Consider the following 22,931-nt stretch of genomic DNA (forward strand, 5'->3'; position numbering starts at 1 on the left):
GCGGTTGAAAAATCCATAATCGGTCGACCTCTAATACATACCCCACAAAGACATACCACTAGCGGTCTCTTCACAGTCAAAAACGAAGTCACGTCAACACACGGGATTATACAAGCCATGATCACACGGATCCCCTTCCATCTGCAAATTACTCAAAGCTTAGGGTTATTGTTTTTAAAAAAGTAGGCTAGTTACAAAATAATCTACCATCGAATGGAACAGCGGGGACGAGACGGGGACACAGACACTTTAATGTGTATTGTTTGTGTATTCGTTATTTGTGTGACCTGTCCTTGTCTATCAGTGTATCAGTATGGTTGTTACTCTGTCATGTTTTGTGGGACCCCAGGAAAGAGTAGCGGAATGCTTCCTGCAAAAGATGACGTTCAAAATTGCTGTAGCAAATTCAATCAATAACAGGAAATTCCCAAATATTCCTCATAATGACAGTGAAAAACAGGGTTATAGAAAATTTTGCAAATGTATTAAACTAAAATTTACTTTGAAAAAATTAAATACAGAAATATATTTCCTAAGTATTCACTTTTGCGTGATTACAGCTTTGAGTCATCTTGGCGTATGTCTGTATGCAGCTATTGCCACATCTTGGATTGGGGGATTTTTCCTCAAGTTCGGATTAAATTAGAGGGAGCGGCATGAACAGCAATTTTCATGTCTTTCCAAGTGATTTTCAAATGGGATTGAAGTCTGGGCTTTGGCTGGACCTCTCAAGGACTGTCACATTCTTGTTCTGAAGCCATTTCCAGCGTTGCTTTGGCTTGGGGTCATGTCCCGTTGGAATTGTAAGTCCTTCGCCCCCCAGTCTAAGGATTTTGCACTCTGAAGCAAGGTCTCATCAAAGACTGGCTTGTATTTGCTCCATTCTTGCTCCATCTATCGGATTACCAGTCTGCCCCAGCCCCTGCGCTGAAATGCATCCCATAGTATGATGCTTCACCACCATTCTTCACATAGGGATGGTTATTTAAGACAGGTGATAGCTGTGACTGATTTCTTCCAGACAAAGCACTTTTGCATTCAGGCCAAAGAGTACATTCTGTTCATCAGACCACAGGAATCAGGTCACATGCCTTTTTGCAAATTCCACGCGCTGCTGCTCATGCTGCCTTTTCTCAGGAATGGCCATCCGTCTGGCCCACTCGTCCTAATTAAAGCCAAGATTATGAAGGCTTGTAGAGACCGCTCTGCACGTATCGCCATATCTCACCAAGGAACTCTGTAGTTCTGGTCAGTGGTCAGTGGCACCTCTCTGGACCAAGTCCTTTTTAACTCGGGTTTTAAGGCTTGGTCGGACGGCCAGTTTGTAGGCAGTCTGGTAGTTCCATAGTTTTTGTTCAATTTTCAATGATGAAGAAGCCTGTGCTGTGAAAAACTTGCAACCCTCTAGAAATGTTTTTAACCCTTCCCCAGATACATGCCTCAACCACAATTCGTATCTCAGAGATCTACAGACAGTTGCTGAAACTCCATGGTATTAGATTCTGCTCTGCTCCTGATATCAACTTGTGGACCTTAGATAGACAGGGTGTTTCTGTTCTAAATCATGTTCGTAACAATTGAATTGGCCACAGGTGACCTCCAATCGAGGTGTAGATGACGAGGCATGATGCAAAGGAATTGGATGTTAACCTGAGCTCAACTTGGAGTTCATAAGAAAAAGGATGTTGAATCTTATGTACGTACATTTCTAAAAAATTATGGGTATTGTGCATTAGATGGGTGAGAAAAAAATATATATTTAATACATTTCAATTCAGGCTGTAACACAAAAAAATTGGGAATACAGACTTGCTTTATCCCTTCTAAGTTTATACCAATACGTATTTGCAAGTCTCAGTTGAAGATAGTTTAATCTCTGGGACTTGCCGGTTAATCGAAGATCACCATAATAGTGGGGCAAGTGTATTGTTGGTCATACATAAGATGAGGACTTCATTTGCACGTGAAACATGCAAAAAATCCCTGCTAGGGGAATGGCAGGTTTTAACGAATTAAAACAACAAAGAATATGACTACATGATCAGTCTCTTGTGCTGCTAAAATAACAAGGGGTTCATGTGACCTAACTCACAGCAAAAAAATGTAAAGAAAGCAATCCAGTGTATTTGTTGCCTAGACTTTACTGCCAAATTACACTCAAGTCTTGAGAAAAAGTCAAGTTCAACCACAACAAAATAATATATTTGGGCTACCACTGCACATTATTACATTGTACACTTTCTGCCTTGGACATGTGCTTCTCATGGCCAGCAAAAGTGAGAAAGAGGGCAAGTGTGTGGTGTTCCTTTCACCTCTATTGGGCATCCAGCTTAAAGCCAGGCCCCAGCTCAGCTACACTTGTTTAGTAAGCAACGCCTCATTTTCACTTAATTTCCCTTCATATCTAAAAAAATTAACCACATACTGTATAGGGAAACATTGCTAACAGATAGTGGTTAGTCTTAAGCTAAGACCTAGTTAACATTTCACACTGATTGCCAGGGTCCAGTAAGCGAACTAACGCCGTTATAACTTTGAGTAACGGCAAGAGTCGTATACCAGTTATTAGCGATTGTTATGTTACTAATGTTAGCTCATCTGATGTTTAACGGTAACGTTCGCGTCTGACTTTATTAGCAAAGCTTGATTTTCACACCATCACTCATATTGATCAGATAAGTTGGGCTAATGTTCTCAACCATTTCTTCTGGTAGCTAAGCTGTGAATTCACCCAGCTAGCAAGATACTTAACAATTGCTAATACTTGTTCCACCACACTTCTCCCTCACCTCAAACTTTCCAAACGCCAGTGTTTTCGGTTACAGCTTCATGAAGTACACTTCATCACCTTCTCACCCCGTGCCCGTGGTTCAGGCTTTTCGCCTAACGTTACCTCGCGATCATTCAGGACGAGATGCTGTAACGACAAGCTGCCTTTCCAAGAGGGCGCGGCTGATGCTGTAACTGTTAAATAGGTTGTCTCTTTCTTTCTTCCAGTCTCGTGCGGCGCTGCATTCTGTTATGTGAATAAATTGGGCTGAGCCTTGGTACAGCCAACATTTCTCAAAAGCGCACCACTCGTTCGCTTTTGTTGTAATTGCATGTAATGGAACAAGGGTTGGAATAACATCACCTATGTTCTTGTGTAATTACACAAATCGCTCAACTCCTATGCAATTACTGTAATAGTAACTGACATGTTACTTACCAAATTCGCTGAATCAAGGACAAAAGGAAAGCCTACATCCCATGTGTTGAGCTGTAAATAAAGAAGGTCACCCCAGTTCATTGGCACTTGGGGAACCTTTTGGCCACAAGCAATAAATAGCCTTATGTTTTACATAAACTATGTGGCCTCTAATGACCCCTTGAAGGTTATAAAAATGCACGTATTTTCAACCTTACGATTAATCGCGATTCGTTAATTTGTCTGGAAGTTTTCACAGGTGACCTCATTAGAAGAGGGCAGAACAATCTGCAGACTCCCAGGGTCTAAGATGTTTCTGGGTGCCTGTATATTTACTTGCCCATATTCACTTTACTGACTCAGCCGTACACAACCTCGCCTAATAATAATTACAGACAGACAGGTTTTAACAATCTTTATAAAGCCTCGTTACTCTTTCATCTTGGCCCTTTTGTTGATAACATATGCCAAATGAATTTCTCAGAACTGCCTTTGCCACCTATGTGGAAATGCCTTGCCTCCATCCACCTGTTCGTAAGGACGAGTGAAGGAATGAGTAAGAGACTTGAGAATTTAAAAAAAAAAAAAAATAAGACTGCAACAAGTGTGCAGGGGTATTTATTTTTGCAGATTCTTTGCTATCTTTGAAGTGGATATATTTACAAGTATGGGTGTGTATACCGTCTTTATCCAACTTATTATTATTCTTTGATAATTGGTTCATTGTGAATTGTACCATGTTTGGGAGACTTGGGTATGTCTAACTTGTCAATATGGATTCGAATAAAAAGGTTCTTCAAAACCAATTTACCAAAAAGTCTTATGATCTGCAAGCATCTAGGACTGTCTCTACAAAAAACATTTACCTGAAAAAAATGTACTGGATCTGTGCTTTATCTTTAGGAACTAGTTATTTTATTCCTTTGAACTGTAGACCTGAATAAAACTATTGTATGTGGGAGTTTTCCAGGTTATTGAACATGACTCTCACGTTATTCAGAGAGCACACCCCTGTGTTGATTTGTGTTATGTGCAAGTTTCTATGGTTAGCATATATATACTGGAACAAAAATGATAAAACGTAACATGCAACAATTTCAAAGATTTACTGAGTACATTCATAGAAGGAATCAGTCAATTTTAATAATTAATTAGGCCCTAATATATGCGAATTTCACATGACTGGCGCAGGAGCACGCATGGCTGGCCTTGGAGGCAATAGCCCACCCACTTGACCCAGCCCACCAAATCAGAGCTTGAGTTTTTCTCCATAAAAAATGCTTATTACAGAACGAAATACTCCTCAAGCACCCCCCTCCTCCTCTACATCCAGTAAATTGCTTATTGTATTATTTAAATTACATGCTACTTGGGGGAAATAAATAGGACTCAATCCCACCCATCTCTGTACCCAGGGAATTGTCAATGTTTTTTCAAACTGTCCGGTATTAATTAACCATGATGGTGATGTTTTAGATTAAAACTTTATGAGGGCAAATTAAGTTTTTAACAATTCGTTTAGTGCTCCTCAGTGAAATGGCATTGTGCTGAGCTATTCATTTTTAGCGAGTCAGAATGGAGAGGAAAGTAAAGGTTTCTTATTTAATCAAACAGTTCAGTTAGAAAAGCAGCATCAACGTTCATAGATGACCTTTTCTACTGAGCTAAGGTTGGTTTGGGAAAATAATATAAATAAATTAACGATTCAGACAGTGAGGTGCAATTTATTTTGCAATTGAGAGCAGCTCCTTACCCACAGAGGAGAGTTGTGATTTGGAAATGGTGTATCAGAGAAAATTGGTGTTGGATGAATAGCAAATGATGGGAGTTCTCTGAATTAATGTCAGATAAGGTTTATGACGGTGCTACATAGTCTTTGTCCCTTTCCCCCCCTCCTTCCTTTCTTTCTCCTCTTCCCCTCTTCCCCTTTTCCCCCCCCCTGCCCGCCCCCCTTTTTCTTTATTCCTCCCCCCATGGAAGCCATCTACACTTCCCTATGTTATTTATGTGGACATGAAGCTAAACATTTTATTTAGCTCTATTAGTCCAACATTTTGGATGAGATCAAGGGCTCGTATTTTAACAAACCTAACGGAATGGTAGATCTAAGCACTGGCTCTATACGGTCCGGAAATATTTTCTATTTCACAGCCGGAATATAAGGTGCAGTAGCTGGCAGGGCCGGCCCGAAAGACTGGTTTGATGAATAAACACAAGTTGTAGGTCTGATGATGGCTTGGCCAATGTCACTGGCCCAATTAATGAGCTCCATGGCTAATACTAATGCATTTGTCTCAAGTTCTGTAGGTTATTGACGGTACTGTTGTGTGTCATTCAACTCTTATTCGGCTGGGTTAGTGCAAGCACCCGATCTTGGGAGTCCCTACCCTAAACCCGAACCTTTTTAAATGTCAAACTTTCAAATTGGTAAGGACGTCCCAAGGAACCGGATACTAGGCTTCGTCAATTGTATTGTTGCCTATGTGTGAGGCCAGATTTTTTTTTTTTATATGCAGTGATAGCCATTAGAGGGAGGACTGAATAGTTTGGAGGGAGCCTTGGTGAATCGGACAAGGGCGCTCTTTGAAAACGGGGACGGATAGCAGTTCTGGGAATTGTGGAATAATGAAAACGCATGGAATGCAAAAACGCTCAACATTTCCCAAGGCACTCTCAGATAGACCATTTAAAAACCCCTTTATTCATAGGCTACCTGGCTAATGGCCAGGGGTTAAAAATAAGCCACCTTAGCGATATTGCTAAACCAGCCTGATTTAAGGGGAGGAGGCCTATGCTTGGTTTAATCAAATTAAACAGAATGGGGGGAACCAATAATTTTCAAATAAGAGATTCAACTTTCTCACTCATTAACAATTCATTCATGAATATTCCGTTAATCATAGTAGCATCCACATGAAGGTATAAGTGTTTTAGAAACATAGTTACCCTTCTGTATTTACAATAAAGTGATCCAAAAGGACCACCATACAATATTAGCATTTATTTCTATGGGCACTTCCAAAACACAAGCCAAAAACAAACTGCAAATGCCATCCAACAAGTTTGTAAAGTCACAAGCCTTTTGATTGTAGTATTGCTTGCTACTGTAAGAACATGGACAGAAAATACTTGAGAACTAAATTGTAAACACTAAGTGAATTGTCCAAATTACTTATGACACTTCAAAATAGAGGCCCACAGTGGTGGTGTCATAAACCCAAAAACCTAGTGGGTCAAACCAGGAAATGGTTTCCAAGCGTTTTTCCATCATTCATTTTTCCCCCATAGGAATTTTAGAAACATTCCAATTAGCAGCTAATAACATTTCATTTTGGGGGGGTAAATACAAGCGGAATATATTGATAATTAAAATCACCCTGTCCTAGCAGAGATTTGCACGTTATCAAAACACGTCACACCAGGTAGCCTACACAAAACAACAGCCCTTATTTTAACAGTGTTTTTAAAATCCCCTATGGGAAAAATGAATGGTGGAAAAAACATTGCCAAGCTATTTCCTTGTTTGACCGCTAGGTTTTATGGGCATTATGATTTCATTACCGTGGCACTCTATTGGGGGACTAGATTCTTTGCATTAATTTCTAAATGTTTAAACAGATATGTATGGAAATAACCCAAATAAAAGGTGATCATCTGCCACAAATTATAGCAGCCAAATTAAAAGTTTGTAGCTTCACTGTTCAAATAACATTTGTAGGGAGTATGTTATCTGATATGGTGCTGTAGTGGGCAAAAGATAAACATTTCTCTAACTTGTATTTGTCGATGGCTTCTTCTTCCAGGTGTGAATCAGATGGACTGAAGTATCGTTCTAAGTCCCTCATGACTGTCGTAAATTAGATTTGTATCCACATTATTATAAAGCCCACACCACTCACAGGGTTTCAGTTACTAATACATTGATGTCTCCAGAGAACAAAAAAAACGACATTTCAGGTTTTCAAATAAACTGGCCGTTAACATGGCCCAGTGATAGCGGACAAATTGATACAAATGTTTTTCAGAAGAACCAATTCCACCCACAAATGTGTTAAGGTATTGTTCTGACAACTACCATGTTACTGACAAGGCAAACAATAAAGATAGCTTTGTGATCGAGTTTGTTCTTGGGAACGAGATGATTCACGTCAGGACTATGTCCACACATATTTTGGAATGGGAAAATAAACATTAGCCCTCTGTTGATCAAAGGTTTCACCAAGGTAAAAAAAAGAGATTATGCTGATTTCTGGAGAGAAATTGTTCACCTTAAGTCCCCCCCCTCTCTAAGTGACACCTGGACCAGACTGCAGAGAGTCAGACAGTGGACAGCCATGGTTATGGGGGAGGAGAGGGCACTCTAATCCCCACTGCCGCTTTTGGATCAGCACAGGCCCATAAATAAGTAGGACAGAGATAAATATAGTGTACAGGCAATCAGTTAATAAGTTGCACATGTCCCCAAGGACCACTGGCCACAGACAACTGGACTTGACACCACTGCCAGCGCTGAGGTGAGGTGGTTTTCTAGGGGGACGCCACTGAACACTCCACCTCTCCGAGGGAAAAACATAGACAAGGTAAGGACTGTAAACCTCTACTTTTGTGCAGGTTTACAGTATGCAAAAGCATGTGATCAGATGATTGTTACGCTAGGAGAGGGGTCAACTTTCCAGGGGCACACTGTTACCTATTCACTGTAAACATTGGAAAAAAAATTGTTTCATTACCAACTTTTGAGTTATTTTCTTTGAAGTTATTGATCTTTGCTGTAGATGCAATGATTTTTGCCAAAAGAGCATTATATGATAGCTTTTTGTTCATTCGCCTCTAACTGCAATAGCGTCTTTCATTTAGACCGTTAAGGACCCGGCAGAAAAACCAGGCATGCTGTACAGCGTGTGCCTTACAATCAAATGCTGCCGGGCGCTCTGGAATTATACGTTTCACGCATTAGTGCATGTCCAGACCCTCCCAAAATGTTTTTCTAGCGTAAACATGTAGCAGGCAGAAAAAAGTTTGGGGGTCTTACCTGCCGTAGGAAGTATTCCATGTGTCATAAAATGCAAGTCAAAAAATGGTCAAGAGGATCAAATAGGCGTTCAGATTACGGTAATATTGCCCAAAAAGATCCAGTAAACTCTCTTCAAAACACTCTATACATGTCCTTTGCTTCAAAAGCAAGCACTTTGCAGATTGGACTTCACACCAAGTGAGCCTCAACTATGTCATAACAGTTTTAACTAAATACTAAAAGCCGTGGACTTGTTCCAGAAGGGTTCTCCTATTCCAATATCAAGTTACAACCACTTCACTCTCAGGGACATTGCATCTTGGGCATGGGGCCCTAGCACTTGACCCAAAGTGAGAGGAACGCTTGCTTTATTTTAAAGCTTTATTTAACTAGGCAAGTCAGTTAATGAAACAATTCTTAATTACAATGACGGCCTTACACCGCGCCCTAACCAGGACGATTCTGACCAATTTTGCGCCTCCCTAGGACTCCCAATCCACGGGCGTTACTGTGATAAGCCTTGATAGCACTAACCTGATTGTGATACTGATCGTGTTTATCTGTTCCATCAGTGTTCAAAGGTCTATACAGGTTGAGGGCTTATTATAGAAAGTGCCATGAAGCTACTGTGAAGCCTGCTGCTCGACTGGCCTGCTTGCTGTGCGAGCTTTAGCGGGCTCAGAGGAAGATGGAGAAGAGCGGCAGAGGAACCAGCCGAGAGGCAGCTGTAGAAGATGCAAGGAGGCAGCTGCAGACACTGAAGAGCGCGGTGGAGGTGCAGAGCCGAGTCCTGGACAGAAGCCGGCTACTGACGACCGGCAGCCTATGTGGCATGTGGATGGAGGAGTGCCAGGCACTCCAGGCACAGTGGGCACCTAGGAGAGAGGGAGAACGGGCACCGATGGCCTCAAGAGCGTGGATAAAGGAGACACAGGTAAGCCAAGACCCAACTTACTTTGCTGTTGCTACAACATCCAAAGTTCACAGTTAAATCTAAATCACAGTAACCCGCATGACGCACACCAAGTCAACGAACACCAGTAAGCCTCTAAGTCGCCCCCGACCCTCTGTTGACTGTCTTCTCGTGTGTACCAGGTGAACCAAGTTGAGAAAGGAGAGCCCGGCGAAAAGGCGACAACGCGCTCCGGCGAACCTCCCGGTTTCCCGGCAAACCGCCGGTCTGAAAAGGGGCACAGGGCAGAGAGGCCCTGTTATATCAACTCCTCCTTCAGCGTGCGGGCCTGACAGATCCCGTCCCCGCCACCAACTTCCCCTCCGTTAATTCAACAAATTCTTCCACAACGAGCAGCACCACTACACCCATGACGTGAGCGAAAGTTCCATGCCCTCCTCCCAGGGGTCTACTTCTTCACACTACCAGCTGCACGTTACACCAAAGATTCTGGGTTGAGCCTGCTTCAAGAACGACAAGCCCGTCTGTTCACCTATGACCAGTACACTGAGGGGCTAAACGTGGACCAGGCGCGGGGGCCCTCATACCTGAGGCTGCAGTCTGGGGACGAGTTTGGCTGCAGATCTACGGAGATGAGGATTTTTGGGGGGTGTATGCTGACAACACAACGACTACCACCTTCTCCGGGTTTCTTGTAATCCCGACATGGAAGTTGGAGGACAAGAGACGTCGCTCTGTTGGAGTAGTAACACTGCCCAGGTGGAGCGCACCTTGCAAGGGTGATATAGAGTTGGGTGGCGGCAGCGACTTTTTCCGCTGCTATAGGCATACATTGCCCTCTGACTGGGGACTGTGGGCCGAGCCTGGTATAAGTAGCCTTCTAAAAATAGTACGTTTTTACACCAAGGGTCGCACCAAATGTTTTAAACTTTGTGTAGTTCTAATAATCCATACCTTTTCGTTGCCACCATTGTTAGGTCGGATTCTAGCATTAGAACCTTAGATTCAATACCTAATAGTTCGCACCAGACAAAAAGCTTATTGCCTAGATGGCTTATGTCTAGTGTCACATATTGTGTCTGTGAAATAATAAAATGTGTTATAGCAAAAATCCAGTACAATGTTAATCAGTATACTGCCGTTCTTGTCAGATAGCATTTCACATAAGCAGTGGTTGTAAACAAAGATCAGCTGCTACCGATAGGGACGTGGGTAGGTTTGAGCAAATGTGTCCAAAAAACACCTCAGCAGAGTGTGGCAGGCTAGCACCCTTTGGACATTTGCGACTCCCATCTTAGCCCAAACAGCAGTGTTTGATGACTAGGGCTTATTCTTTATCCATTGGCACAAAAGTTACTTGGTGGATGCACATCCCCACAAACTGAATACAATCTGTATTCTAGTAAAACTTGCTCAAAAGAATTTCCACTCGTGCTTTCGCTGCTCTGATGGCGCTACACAGACTGAGGCTAGAAGTCACACCAAACTTCACGATCTACGCGCGTTGACTAAATATTAGCCTGTTCGTTCAATGCGTGAGACGTGTCCGAGACAGTGGGCTTCCTTGAATGATCGAGCTGCGATGAGAGAGCCCGACGGTCAGACAGGCAGCATGGTGCACGCCTACCCCAGTAGAGCCACTTGGCGGGTCACGTGATCATGGACAATTATAACTACAAGCTCTCATTCTGGCGAGGTCCTGATCCTCGCTAAGACTAAATGGGTGGAGTATACTAAAGTATGTGGAGTCGCAATTAAGGGCTGCTATTGTCCACGTGTAATTTGGGCGTCAAGATAGCCACTACGATGATCTAGATCAGCCCGGTCCATTGAAAGAGGAGTTTCGCGAGGAGTAGTCAGAGATAAAGAGTTACCAAAATGAGATGCTGTGTAAATCTGAAGGAGCCATCTTCGGTAGTATGATAGACCAATCATTGCTGTTCCATGTTTAACACGCGACTGGATATACCGCCAGCGTCGATCCGTGTTTATATATCTCGATGCATTAGTAGTGATTGGTTTGCTAACTAAACAGATACACTATATTGGTGAGAAGGCAAAAGAATAGACCCAAGTTCAATGACAGGACCTCAGCTGACTCATACAACACCTGCTGCGCTATGTATAGGACACCCAGTATTGAGAAATTGTATAATACATACCCATCATCCCTGTTCAATGTAACACCCACTCCTAATTAGTTGCTAAGGCTCATTGAAACCATGAAACCTCAGCTTGACGACCGAGAGCGACAGAAGAATGGAAAAGTAACAATACCGATACTTGTATACCCTTCAACCTTCAATATGGCTGGCTGCTAAAAAAATAGCTGCTATACATGAATAGAGACTAAAAAAATCCATATCACAGTTGGCTAGGCTGCAACGACCATGTACTGCAGATGCTCTCTCTGAAAATAAAGCCTCTGATTCATGTCTTTAGGCAGCCATCAAATCACGTAATAGAGCCACTGGCCACCCCACTCCTGCCTATCTTCCTTGGCACGCTTCCTTTGGTATTCCAGTTGCTGAGGTCATCTAATTATGGGACCCATTCCACATGGTTGCCCTGAGCTTGAACAGCGGGGATGAGGTTGAAGATATTCTTCAACCTTCTACATTCCTAGACCAACCATCCAGTCCACACTACATGTCCTGCAGGAGGACCCAAATCCCATTACCAATTGGCAATAACGTTTGCACCTCGAGGTCTCAGCCCACCAATCCGTTCCTGACCGACCACAACCATCATCCAGGCAGGAAAGGCTCATATGACAGGACAAGCTATTCGGCGACAAGTCAACCATTGAGTAAACTACTCGCAAAATGCTTAATTCCAAATGGCCTACAAGAGGGGTGATATCTAGCTGGAGGCATAGATGCAACAAAGAAAGCAGGTGGAGCCAGGTCGTGCGATCTCTGTGAGTGCTTGCTCCACCTTTTCTCCACGCTGTTTTTCATTTATTTTATATCGGACCTTCCTTTCCTCGTGGCTTCATGACCAGGTGTGGTCAAAGCTGAGGCGCATTTCACGTTCTGGGAGATATTAGCACCTTAACCGTCTATTTTTTTGGGTTGTATTTTGGCAGGTTAAGTAACGCACCAGAACTCTTACATAGGTGAATTCATAGCAGGGATGCGCAATTTTAGAGAATTGCGCACGGAGGCACTGTCACAGGACACATACTGAAAGAAGCGGAATATTGTGGCCCTTCTGTCATGGGACGGCCGGCACTCTTTTAGAGGACGATGTGCCGCAACTGAGCGCGATAGGTCTGTGCGTGTGAATGTTCATGCCGGCTGAGTACATCGCGCGTTGATTCGCAGCCTAGGGTACGTGCTAAAGGTGACAACCTCTATGCAGCTGTAAGATCCAGCATAGATATATATAGTGCACCACACCCACTCTCTACGCATACCCCGCTCCTGTAGCACTGTCCATGCACTGTGTGTATAGCTACTCGCTCTCATTACTCTGTGACTAGAGAATGCACTACATGGCATTGGTCGCTGCATCAATATAAACTAGATGATAGAAATAAGAGGATATACAGTGAGGCAGAGATTTGTATACGCAGTAAGGCGGTTTGTAATTGGTGAACATAGAGGAGAGAGATATAAATATATTGTGATAATTATCTATTTCTCTCTCGGTATTGTCTTCCAATCATTTACTATATTGTAAAGGTAGTACGTATGCACATCAGTGGCTCCTAGTGACTCAGATCCTGGTTTATTTAACCCTGTGATATCATATACAAGCAGATCCCCCACACATCTCGCGCTCATACCATGTAGCCATATCTATCTCTCTCCTGCACTCTCTCTCGTCATCGCACTCCACGACCACAAAAAAGATGACGATACACTACGTGCTAAGGGGAATCCTCCGAATCTAACGAGGAGAGCACGCTTAAACTATCTAAGAAGTCTACGTACACTCGGTCGAATATCAGTACGAGAAAGCATGCGGTACGAAGAATGGAATTGAGAATACAGCAAGCGCAGCGCATTTGGGGGTATAGAGACCGGAGTCACGGCCTATCCCAATCTGTCGAGAAGCATCAATCCAACAAAGACCAGCTATAAGATATAGACATCCCAAAGAGAAGATGGGTATCTATATATATCGCAGAGAGAGAGAGAGCGAGAGAAGAGAGAGAAGGAGGAGAGAGACGCTAAAGGAGGGTGTATGATCGGAAATGACATGAGAAGGGTAGTTGAGAACAGCGCAAGTGAGAAATGGAGATGATCGATGAGCAGTGGGAAGAGAGAAGTGTTTCAGGTTACGGTAGAGTAATGAGTGATACCTATTATGAGCGGAATCAGGAGAGGATGACGGATCGAACAAGATAGTGTGTCAACTGCCTCGCGGCTTAGATGCTTTGGGTATAATAGTTCTAACTTATCTTCTGTTATGAGTTCAGGGTGTCTTAGTGTGATGTTGGGTGGGCATTCGGTATGTTTTTGGCGAAAATAAGTGTGAGATACTAGCGTCCTACTGGAGGATAGTTCTAATGGTATTGCCTGGCTAGTGCCGGTTTCTCAATCTCAGACGACTGTGACGCTTCTATCGAGTTATGTAGGTCTAGCTGATTGAGAGGAACCCAATAAACGGTTGGGTACCGTCCGGTGTCTCTCCACATCTAGAGTATGATGAGGTGAATTGGTATTCTCTCTCCAGCTGTTCCTTGTTTCGTATAATACGGAACCACTAGTCACAATGAAACTTATCTGTGGTGCCTTATACTCTTCGTATGAGAGTTTCCAAAATCCCTACTGGATTATTTAAAGATCGAATAGACCCGTTAATCACAGAACATTTCTCCAGAGCCCAATAAAGTAGATTGAACAACCCGTATCTGCGACAACATCTGTCTAACGCAATTGTGGTCCTCACCATATCATCTATCTGAATCCTGTGCCACGGTATGCGCCACGAGCCAAGGAGATAGCTAAAGAACAGAAAGGAGCAAGAGAGCTTACAGAATACAACGTGAGAAGATGTGCAGGTGAGAGGAGTGAAAACTGGGGTGGGGATAAAATGTAGTATCGACGAATTACCAGAGAGTACAATTAATTGTCGAGGATATGGTAGGCTGGAGACTTTATGATGCCTTGTTACACCTCTCAGGTGTTACCACGGAGTCAAGGTCGTCTAAAGGTTTGCATTCACTCTCGCAGTCAAAGGTGTAGTGTGTCTCTGTGAAGTGGATGTTGTCAGAAGAGGAGGCCGTCCGTGGCAAGAGACTGGAGGAGTTGTACTCTCGGCTCCCGTATTATTGCTAAGAGGAATCGACATGTATAACGGGTTTTTATTAGTTAGGGAGACTGGGAAGCTCGAATCAGAGATGTACATCAGGTTATTTATGCCTGGCAATTCTGGCCAGGAGGAAAGCACATGCTTTACTCGGACGTATGGATACGAGTGCTACTCCTGATCTGCCAATATCCTGAATGTATCAGAGTCTAACTCAGCTCCTATAATATCTCCGCTCTCGGAGTATGCGATAACATGTCTCGTGTAGCTATGCTACCATTTGGCCTGGGCCAACACATGTTGGATTGGTATATCAGACTGATTTATAACAAGAACAGGTTCATTTACAGACTAGCTGTCTCAAGCAATTGCTCGGGCGAAAAGTGTAAGGTCCTTATGAGCACAAATCTTATATCGCGATACAGCTCACAGTCAAAATGAGAATCTCACAGCCAGACTATGCTATTGTCTAGCTTCACCTATAATGTAACACACAATCATACCGCTAATTTATACACTTATTCTGGACTTCACAACTGCTTCTCAGTTGTCTTGTGTGATTGTATACATTCAACACCCTGGCAAATAAGATGACCTAAATTCGTAGTGAATATAGCTTCAATCTTTAAATAATATTTCGAAGCGCTCTGGCATATGGTGACTATTCTCTTACGACATCTACTTTGGCGTCTCTCATTTCTCAAGTAAATTCTTCTTACTTGACCCATTTTGAATAGTTCCGGCAATATTAACTTATTTACGAACACTCATCGTTATGCTGTTTTAGAACGTGGTGTTACGCGCAGGGCATTCAGGGGACTCGACTTTAATTTCTCAAGCCTCGCTCGAATTCTGGAAGTTCGACCCAGCCTTAGAGAGAGCTCCGTCAACTGTTTCAGCCAACTCCATAGATAGATTGATGGCAGAGATCTTTACGAAGTTAGTCGTGGAACGGAGGAGCAAAATCCACGCTTACAAACCTGTATCTCCTCCATCACCGCCTAAAACTGGGGCTCTACCTTTCTCCACAGAGCGGAAATAGCGTCATGAGACTCTCCTATTTTCTCTCTTCTTCATCGTCCTTCTCTCCAGTGGTCTCTCGCCCTACTATACTACCTACATCACGCACAGGGTGCCGCTAGTTTCCACTATAGAGACTTAACCACTTTGAGCGATAGGCTTGAGTTTGTACAGGTACACACGGACATTAGACTGATCTGTGAATCGCCTGCCATTACGTGAACTAGGTCTATTGTTGGATCCGAATCCCACGGCACACAGCGTGCTAGGAAGAGAACAGCCGGTGGTCGTGAGATAGGCGTATAGTCTGCATCAATATCTACATTAGAACCAGAACCAGATCTGACGTGTTATGGGCTATGACATACCTCCTTATTCAAGGGGGCCTCTCCTCTGCGCGCCTAATGTCCCTATTCAGCGTATAACGCGCTATAGTGAATAAGATATCCCGCTTGTGGCTCCTCCCATGGTAGAACCCTTTCACATTAAATGTTCTACCGTGTGGAGACCCAATGACAGAGTTCTAGCTGAAACCAAAACGAATGGCTCTCTTACCTATTGGCGATAAAGCCAGACCCATAACTCATTTACATCTATTCAGGCGTGCCTTGATTCCCTGCGGCGTGACCACTGCCCTGTGTCATAGCTACGCTTATCTTGTTCGAGGAGATAAGTTGCTAGGTGCAGGAGACCGTACCAATGAATGTTCAAAGAGATAGATAGTCAAACAAGCTCGGTCAGTCGACCTACTCATGATTGGCATGGAGTAATATACCCATCAAAAGAGTTGGCCTCTCCATTGCGTTACTGCGAGCGATAATAGCGAGAGACGAAGAGTGATTCTCAAGACGTATCCGAAGAGACTAGAGACAAGCAGGATACAAAGTAGACGCGACATATTGAGAGCTAATCGAGACTGCAGTGTTCCTTAGCAAGAATTCACACGCTGCCTTATCGTCTCCCACACAGGTTCCAGAATGCCAGTGGAAGGAAGTATCTGGATTCACAGAGTGATTGTCAGCTTGCTACAGGAATTTCCTGATTGGATCATATCATGGACGGAGTTTGTACTATAATGGTACAGTTATTTTCGTGTCGAGAGAAGAAAAAGGACACCGTAGTTTTAAGTAAAATAAGACAAGTTAGTTCGATGGACAGTATTAGACATCAATTCCATAGAACCAAGACGAAATTTGATGCATGTAGTGCTAATCTTTGTGTGTAGTAGTGCATCGGCCTATGATCATGTGTTCACCTCTGTTCCCTCTCAGCCGTGGCTCCTGTGCTCTCTCTCGTCTCGTCTCTCTCTCTCTCTCATCTCTACTCTCTCTCTTCTCTTTCGCATGATCTCGACACACTCATATATGATCTAGACTTAGATGATCTGAGGTCTTTGAAGTTTCAGTGGCCGTATCTCAGTACATGTTCAGAACTGCCCCTATTGTTGGGCATCTTCCCGTAGACCGTGCGCCTGAAAAAAATTCTTGCTCACCTTCCGCCTCCTCCTTGGTCTAGTTATTCTTTGTTAATTGTTTGAGAGAGTATTTCAGGACAGCACGGTTACGGGGAGATCCCCACAACATGGGTCAGCGCTCTAACATGTCTGATCTGCACTGAACGTATCATACATAGCTCCTATCATGCATCTCATACTGAAGTTAGATGTCGTAGTACCAGCCGACGCTGATGAACAGAGGTGTAAACCGATAGACCTAAGCGATCACCACAATCACAACAACGATCAATGAATTTTCTTGGTCGAGGGAAATTGTCCTTATATGTCACACGTATTACAAAATTGCTTATTTTTTCTCTAAAACGTGTCTTTTCATTCCCTAGGAATACTGTTCTCTTAGACAGCAGAGCACAAAGAACTGGACCTCAAACTGATAAATCTAGTCTCTATAATGGTCTGACAACTGTGTGGTAGACGAAGACGGTAACGCTTTAAGGCATACCTTGTCAGTTCGAAGCTCTCAACGCGGTTCCTCTGTGCCTGGACTGCAACCTTTCTGTAACGTCATTGAACCAATAGAGGCAAACTGAGGAATAACGAAAAGGAGTCTGGGCCTGTGTGTGAAGACGTCATGAGCCCAAGCAATGAAGCGTTACCATTGCCGAAGCCCCTGAAAGTGTATATTTGCATATTTAGGCGTCCAGGATTACAATTCTCTATTGAAACTGCAGGCTGCAAAGGATACGAAAGCCTAGTTGGACATGCGTTTCATGTGGACAACCCAAACCGGGTTATTCCTGAGGAACGATACGCATAACTTTTTCTACCTGAGAAACAGCTGTCGCGCCGTTTGAATCGTGGACTGTTTGTGCACTTGAAGAAAGCTGAGACATTTCTCGCTTTTCCCTCTGGAATAGCCGAGTTTTGGTTGGAATGTTGTACGTATCTCACTGACTGTGCTGACTGAAAAGTTTTCTAGCGTCTGAACTCCAGAATGGCCTGAGATTGTAGAATCCAATGATCCCGAACCACTTCTCAGCATAGACATAGAAAGTGCCAAAGAAGATTCTTGAATGAGGCGTCCACCTTATTCCTTCCAGACGTGCACGTTTAGTACTAGAGATTCCATGAATTATGGCGTCCCAGGATCATGGGTCTCATTATTAGGAGTACTTTTTTAATGTGATCTGACAAAGATCATAGCTGCTTGAGGAAGTTGCTCTGTCTGTCCATGCTCTCTCTCCCCACTTCCTGCTGGTGTGAAATAGTCTCTGTGACTTCTTTAACTTCCACCCCAACATGGCTATGACCTCCTCTACATTGGGCCAGGATATCTTCCAAGAAACAGGCTTCCCAGGAGTAAACCCTTCTCGTAAACCTCCCAGTTCCCCTATCACTTAAACCCACAAGAATCCTACAATCAAAGGGGTGCAACTGTTCTCGTCCTCCACACCCTCTGAATACCCTCCCGTAGAAACCTTAACCCTGCATCTAAACTCCCATTTAATCTTGTACTTGATATTTTTCCCTGTTCCTGAACTTCTGATGTTGTGTAAAATGAATTTCGTTTTGTCTGGCTTGAGTCTGCCAGAATAATTCATTCCTTATCATGTGCAGTGTCTTGCGAAATTAGTTTTAAAGGGTCTTAGTTTCACTGGTTAGGGAAACCCTTAATTATTTGCACATCTATTCATTGTGTCCTGTGACAGAATGGATAATTTTTGATGGACTCACCTTTCTTGCACTGAGCATACCTAGCTAAGCCAGTACAGCAGTACATTAATGGACTCCGGAGCGTAACTTTTGCAAACATTTTGTGTTGTACCGTAGTTAAACTTTTTAGGCGGACGCGACTAAATAAAGATAACTATTTTACAATGAAACATGTTCACACGACAATGCTGTGCTCACTCTTCCACACCCACAACACTTAGCTTCGCCTTCCTTCCTAAGACCTCTCTGATCAATCAGTGGCATGCTGGACGAATTGGGAAGGCCACGAGCCAAAGCGTGGTTGTAGAACTGCGCGAGTGACGTACCGCACTTTTCAGATAGTGGGGAACCAGAGGTTTTGTCGAGGATGGGCGAATAATAGCTTTGTATATTATTTCTTTACAAAGGTATATACCAGAATAAAAATAATATTCTACCACCAAATCTCTTAATTTTCATTTTTATTATACTGTTATACGGATGTTTTGCAACAGGCATATGATTATTCCGAGATGTGGTTAAAAGCTAAATCGTACCTTGCCTCCAACTGCAAAACCTGCCGAAGATACACAAAACACGCCCATCTTTTAAACAGAGTGCGCTCCATGACAATAGCACATCTTTCTCTTCTAGGTTTGAACACATGCTCTGTCATTTTAATTGATGCTGGCATGAATTCTAAATGTTGGGTCGTACTTAACCTGCAAACACAAAAGTACAGTTGTGCTAATTCAAACGTGATGCTCAGTTGCGCTGTCATGGTGACACTAGATGGCAATATACAGCTCGGAAATTGGCAATGATCACTACTGTTCTGTGGGCTGTCTCCTAGATTCCTTGTAGCATGTTAATAACATTTTGCATATTTCTCAATGGGTTGACTGAATAGACTTCCCTGTCTATGACGTCTTTCACTGCTAGTTGCCTATCGCTCTGAGGCTCATGCAAGCTTGTTGCCGACTCATATTCGCCTCAGAAGTTTTGAATGGACGGTTTTAATCAGGTTGGAAATATCGTTCAACCTACGTTTCAACAGGAAATATGATGTCCAATCAGGGACTCTCAGCAACTGGGTACATGCACTGAATAGTGGCCCTTATTAAGGATCTTGATTGGGTGCGTAGAAGAATGAATCAGAAGTGTATCTTCATAAGCATTTTCATTCTCACTAGCAATTGTGATATATTTCTTTTTTACTATTTTTGGTATAGAGCATATTTTTAAGAGGCACCATGAGTTTGCAAGGTTGGTAGTAAGTGAATACGATATCATTTGCTGGTCTCTCGTCGTCGACTAGTTTGTTCAAGAGCCTTAGCAACATTAGAGAAGTGGGGTCTAACAGTTAACAGGAGATGGGTAGTATTAATTTCCATTGGCCTCATAGGCAGGTGTTATGGCCAGCAGTTCTGTCATTGACGTTGGGGTGCTTGTGTTTCTTCTCCAACCGAATAAGTGTCTGTTAACTACAAAGCAAACAGCAGTATGCAACCCTTCATGGTCCGATCATGGTAAACATTATTGTATTCAAGTCTCCTGAACAAGAGCCACTTGTCTACTCTAGAAATCTCCTCCACACACATCATATTGCTTACTATTGACTACTCAATGGACCTACTAGTCTCTTGTGGTTCCCTGACCCTTTCAGTGCAATAGACAGAATGATAATATTCTACTTTTTAGTCTTACACTATAGACCCTCCAGAATGAAGAGCTTATTTATAATTGGTCCATGATACAAGTGACGCAAATGTACCAGGAGGTCACCCATTGCTACTGGAGGGTGGGTTCCCGCAGTCACCATCCAGAAGCCTCACACGCAACATTACAACAAATTTGCACTGATCTCCAGTCTTGTATATTAAGCCTCAATGTTCGCATAGAGACAAAAGCACAGTGAAAACTTCTTGAGCAAGTTTTTACTAGAAATACAGAATTTATTCAGTATTGGGAGATTTGCACTCACAACCAAGAACTTTTGTTCAAACAATGATAAAAGCATAAACCCTATCACTACAAACCCTGACTGTTTGGCCTATACATGGAGTCATCAAAATGTCCAAGGGTGAGCTAGGCCTGCCACACTCCGTGAAGGTGTTTGACACATATTGATCAAAGCTCTACCAACGGGTCCCTAAATACTTAGCAGCTGATCTGGTTACAAACACTGGCTATGTAATAAATGGCTATCTAGAGCAAAGAAGCAATGATCTGATGACTCATGGTCGTACATTTGCTATAACAGCATTTTATCTATTCGACAGACAGACATATTGACACTGCACATAAGGTCACATTAGGCAATAAGGCTTGTTTGTCTAAGATGCACAGACTGTATTATATTGCAATACTGATGTTCTAATGCTAGAATTCCACCTAACAATTGAAACGGAACAGGTGTATAGATGTATAGAACTAACACAAGCGTTAAAACGATTTTGGTGCACCTTAAGAAACGTAGCTAAGGTTTAGAGAGCTGACTTATTACCCCTCCCCCCACAGTCCCTAGTCAGCAGGCAATGTATGCCTATAGAGCAGGAAAAACGTCACTGCAGCTCTCCACCTCAACTCTATATTTCACCTTCATGTCCCTTGCACAACCTCAGTGATCTAACTAACTCCAACAGAGCGACGTCTCCTTTCCTCCAACGCTCCCATGTCGGGATACAAAAACCCGGACAAGGTGTGGTCGTTGTGCTTGTTTGTCAGCAACACCCCCCCTAATCCTTCATTCTAAGATGCTGCAGCCCAACCTCGCCCAGACTGCAGCGCCTCTCAGATAGGGCCCCCGGTCTGTCCACGTTGCCCTCCGCGGTACTGGTCATAGGCGGAACATGACCGGGCTGTCCTTTCTGAACCAGGCGTTCCCCGAGCCCACTTGGTGTAGACTGTGAGTGCGTATGTGAAGAAGTTAGACCCCCGGAGGAGGCCAATGGAACGTTTTCCGCGTCAGGTCATTTGTATGGTTGCTGCTCGTGTGGAAGAATTGTTGAAAACGAATGCAACGTCTTTGGTGGCCGGCGATCGGGTACGTCAGGCCCACCGCTGGACACGGTAGGACGTGATATACCAGGGCCTCTCGCCCCTGTGCCCGCCTTCTCCGCGGCCGCTTGCCCCCGTGGTGAAACGCCCGATGTCCCGGAGCGTCCCGTTGTGCGCCTTTTCGCCGGGCTCTCCCTCTGTCACCTGGTTCACCTGCTACACAACAAGACTGATCACCAGACCGTGGCGAACTTTAGAGCCTGTACTGGCGATGTTCGTGACTGGGCCCTTCAGCTGGTACTGTGATTAATTTACTGTGAACTTTGATGTTTGTAGCAACCAGCCAAAGTAACAGTTGCGTCTCTTACCTGTGTCTCCTTTTATCACCTCGAGGGCCATCGCTGCCCGTCTCTCCCATATCCTCCCTAGGTGCCCCACTGTTGCCCTGAGTGCAATGGCACGTACTTCCTCCATCCACATGGCACCAAGCTGCCGTCTGCGTCAGGGCGGTTCTGTCCCAGGACCCTCAGCGCTCGCACCTCCGCCGCCGCTCTCTCAGATGTCTGCAGCTGCCCTCTTCATTCGTCTACAGCTGTCCATCCTCGCCGTTCCTCTGCCTTCTCCAGCTCCTCTAGCCACGCTAAAGCTCCAGCCACAGCAGCCAGCAGCAGAGGCTCCACAGTAGCTTCATGGCACGTTCTATTATAACCCCTCACCTGTATAACCTTTACACTTGATGGAACAATAACACACATCAGTATCACACAGGTTGTCTTCAAGGCTGTATCACAAACGCCCTTGATTGGTCGGTCCCTATAGGGAGGCGCAAAAATTTGTGTCCAGAATCGTCCTGGTTAGGTGCCGTGTAGCCGTCATTGTAAATAAGAATTTGTTTCATAACTGACTGTCCTAGGTTAAATTAAGCTTCATAAAGCAAGCGTTCTCTCTACTTTGAGGTCAAGGCTAGGCCCCATGCCCAAGGCATGCTCAATGTTCCCTGAAGTGAGGGCTGTAAATTGATATTGTTAAGGAGATAACCTCGACATAGTGCCACCTGTTTAGTATTTAGTTAAAAAAAAAAATAAACCCTTTTGTAATTGGAAACCCATTTAATTTTTTATGAGGTTTTTCCCAAATAAAAAAAACTTTTGGTGGGATCATCTGCCAAAGTGCGTTGCTTTGAGAAAGGACAATGTATAGTGTTGAAGAAGTTTTACTGGATCTTTTGGGGCAATATTACCGTAATCTGCACCATCTATTTGACCTCTGACCATTTTTTGACTGCATTATTTATGACAACATGGTATATACTTCTAAGCAGTAAGACCCCCCAAAACTTTTTGTATGCCTGCTACATGTACGGTGAAAACCATTTTTGGGGTCTGACAAT

The 22,931-nt window shown here is 43.6% G+C and overlaps 1 protein-coding gene and 2 pseudogenes across 1 annotated transcript in view; 1 reads left to right on the forward strand and 2 right to left on the reverse strand.

Moving 5' to 3' along the window:
• The window catches only part of zbtb46 (zinc finger and BTB domain containing 46), a 152,813-nt gene that overhangs the window by 110,183 nt on the left and 19,699 nt on the right, over positions 1 to 22,931 (reverse strand).
• LOC111979545 (adiponectin-like) lies at positions 8,890 to 14,402 on the forward strand (annotated as a pseudogene).
• LOC111979546 (adiponectin-like) lies at positions 21,170 to 22,021 on the reverse strand (annotated as a pseudogene).

The sequence above is a fragment of the Salvelinus sp. IW2-2015 genome, linkage group LG19 (assembly GCF_002910315.2).
Source record: "Salvelinus sp. IW2-2015 linkage group LG19, ASM291031v2, whole genome shotgun sequence".
In the NCBI taxonomy this organism is placed as follows: domain Eukaryota; kingdom Metazoa; phylum Chordata; class Actinopteri; order Salmoniformes; family Salmonidae; genus Salvelinus; species Salvelinus sp. IW2-2015.